Source organism: Schistocerca nitens, chromosome 1, assembly GCF_023898315.1.
Source record: "Schistocerca nitens isolate TAMUIC-IGC-003100 chromosome 1, iqSchNite1.1, whole genome shotgun sequence".
Classification (NCBI taxonomy): domain Eukaryota; kingdom Metazoa; phylum Arthropoda; class Insecta; order Orthoptera; family Acrididae; genus Schistocerca; species Schistocerca nitens.
Window position 1 is genome coordinate 583,240,928 of NC_064614.1, and position 3,534 is coordinate 583,244,461.

The 3,534-nt window shown below is 37.0% G+C and overlaps 1 non-coding gene across 1 annotated transcript; it reads right to left on the reverse strand.

The window, feature by feature from the left end:
* Positions 1-459: 459 nt before the first annotated feature.
* On the reverse strand, positions 460-532 carry Trnar-ucg (transfer RNA arginine (anticodon UCG)). Its single transcript has one exon. It is a non-coding gene; the product is annotated as a tRNA-Arg (tRNA).
* Between the last annotated feature and the right edge of the window lie 3,002 nt (positions 533-3,534).

Consider the following 3,534-nt stretch of genomic DNA (forward strand, 5'->3'; position numbering starts at 1 on the left):
AAGCTTACCCACTACTTAACCTAAATTATCCTAAGGACAAACACACACACCCATACCCGAGGGAGGACTCGAACCTCCGCCGAGATCAGTCGCACTGTGTTGTGGAGCAGTTCGGTGCAAAAATTTTATTGTGCATTTATCTTATCTACGCGTCATGAAGAACCGATAACAGCGCAGTACCATCGAGCTTGCGATATCTATGTCGGAACATGTTAAAAATACGGTCCTGACGGCATCATTTCAACCTGAAACACATTTCTGAACGAAAACTATATAGTGACTGTTTATTGCGTAGTCTTGTTTCATACCGCTAAGAGACCTTTATTACTCATCACTTAAAGCGTCGAACGTAAAATATCACCTCTTCGTATGGGGAATAGAATCATGACACAGTGGTAATTTTGAACGAATGTGAGAAGCTGAAGAAAATTAAGCGAAATTGTGAAAGAAAAATCTCATCGACCGTGACAGGACTCGAACCTGCAATCTTCGGATCCGAAGTCCGACGCCTTATCCGTTAGGCCACACGGTCGACACAGCAGCGTCGCTGAACATCACCACTTCAGGTCCGCTCAAGTTAATGTGCTGAAAAGAATGAAAATGGATTCTTTTTTATGCTGCGTATCTTAAAAAAATGAAAACGCAAGTACCGTAGACGACAGAACAACTTAACACTGTGTTTTCAAAAACCTACGTCCAACAGTTTTTCACGTTACATAGAATCGAGAAGAAGTATTTTTGTCAAAATTCGCAAGAAAACTGAAACGACTGACCTTATCCAACTCCCGATGACATAACTTTTCCCTCGTTACATGAAGATTACATTGTGACGTCATCAGTGACAGAAATAAGTGCCACAATGACGAGAAACAGACACATGGGGTACAGAGTAGACTACGTAGGGGAAAAAAGACATCGAAAGAAAATAAAAGAATAAGAATATCGCTGGTTGACAAAAATTAATTGTATCTTAAGAGTTACAGAACGTATATACAGCCACTTCGCTTGCACAAAATTTTGTCAATTGACCACGGCTTCGATTACGCTAGGGCAGTCTTCATCAGAATAAAAAGTTACATGGAATACCTAAAAGTATAATGACATAGATTGAAATAAAATACACTTAATAGCATTACTTCCATAAATCACGTACAAACAGAATGTACTTATACACCATGGTTTAAAACGTCTGATCACAAGTGCTCTAGTCACACAGAATGTCACAGGAATAAAAACTAAAATGTAGAAGTATAATTGTAAACCAGATAAAATTCTCGGTCGGATATAATGACAACCGGAAGGCACTTAGGGCCAAGAGCGGCATAATACAGCCGCTACCGTCAGACTAGACGGCTATCACGTCGAGGCAGCCACGAAGTGGACACGAAAGCAGATCCGCGCAACCTAGCTGGAAGTAATCGAAATACAAATAACTTAAAAGTAAATGAGGCATTGCAAAGACAATTTTAAATATTACTGGTAACAAATAGGAACCAGAGCATGAAAGTTGCAACATTATGTAACAGTCTTTTTTGCAAAAGAAAACACAGTTCAGGTAATATACAGATAAAACGTAAGATTCGAAGGAAAGACGATGTTGAGGAGACTACATTGAGGAGACTATCCCCTTTCAGGCAATTTTAATTAGCGACTCTATACCTTGAAAAAATTTTTTGTTGCTTGATTGCAACTGTTCGTTAAGAATGAAACCGTCCTTCAGAGATAAGTGTTTAAAAATTTCTAGCTCTTCTAAGATGTTAAGCCTAAAGCCTTTTTTCTCTGAGTGCAAGATCGGGACGTCTTTTAAATCTTTAGGATTATGCTCTGTGATTAATAAATGATCGGTGAACGTTGAATTATGAGCATTGGAACATTGATGCCATTTTTCTGTAGAAGGTGTTCTTTGTATCTTATCGAAATAGCTCGGCCTGTTTGCCCTATGTAATGGCGGGACAATCGTTGCAAATAATTTTATAAACACCCGAGTTTATTAAAAGGGAAAGTGTAGGTTCCAAGTTAGGTATGATGTTATTTTTTAAAGAATTAATAGTGGAAAATGCTACTCTACAGTTATACTTACTTTGAAGCAGACGCTATATTTTGTAAGAAACTGGACACAGAAATGGTATAGGGAAACTTTTTTCTTTTCATTAGGTTCATTATTAGAAATGTCTAAGGTGAAGATTCTCTTATTGGTTTTACTACTAAAAATATTATCTACTATGGAAGTGTCATAGCCATTATTGACTGCAATAGTTTAATCAGACAGATTTCAGATTTTAGATTTTCACTAGAAAGAGGGGTGGAGGTGGCTCTGTGGATAGCTGAATGAAAAAAAGCTTTCTTATAAGAATGTGGGTGTACTGAAATGAAAGGTATAATTTGATCAGAAATGTTTTCTTTTTTCAATATATGGAAACTAATTTGGTCGTCTACTATCGTACGAGTGAGAGCTAGAAATTTTAACTGCCGGAACTCATTATCAAGTTCACAAGTGAAAAAAATATTTTCATGAAACTCGTTAAAAATTTTGAAAAGGCGATCAATACCGTCATTAGGCCCTTTGTAAGTGATCAAGATGTCGTCGACGTTTCTAGCGTATGAAAGAATGCCTACAGCTGATGCTGAGAAACTAATGAAAAATTTTACTTCTAAGGAATTAATGAATACATCTGCAAGGATTCCTACTAAGGGGTTTCCCATAGCTTTCCATTAAACTCAAAATAATTGTATTTCACTACGGTACGAAGTAAGTTCATAAACTTCGTGATTTGCTCATCAGGTAAGTCTTTATTGAATGAACGTAAATTTTTTCTACTATGTCTAAGGTTGCAAGTACTGGCACGTCTGTGCAGAGATTTTTAATGTCATACGAAATTAATTTCGTATCTCTGTCACAGTGAACGTCTTTAATTTTATTAACTAAACCTTGACTATTAGTAACAGAATAATTATTATGGAAAACAAACGATTTTTTCAACATGCCTTGCAGAAATTTGACTAAGTACTGTTGGAAATTTGGTGGGTCATATGGTCTTTTTATGGACTTTAAACTGGCATTGAAAATCTCTACACAAACGTGCCAATACTTGCAACCTTAGACATAAAGAACTGGGCTCAGATTTAGAAGAACAATTGACCATGCACTAGGAACACATGTACCTAGTAGAATAGGCGGTCGAAATGCGAGGGACCCTCCGCGGAATAAAATAACTATAAGGATACGACTAAAGAAACAGAAGCTGCTGCACAATATAATTGTTGGAGCTTTAATAGTGGCAACCATTCATTTACGACTTATACAAAATAGGTACAGGGTGTCCAGAAAAGGACTCCCTGATTTCAAAATTAAATATCTCGAAAACAAAGATCGATAGAGGAATGCAGTAAACGGTATGTTTATTGTGAAAGGTGTAAGAAGTTTATACAGCAGTTTGAAATAATAGTTACAAAAGCTGCTAACAGATGGCGCTGTAATCGCCATACGTAATGCCTACTATAAATAGTGATCCGAAGCCCAGAGCGATCAGTTCC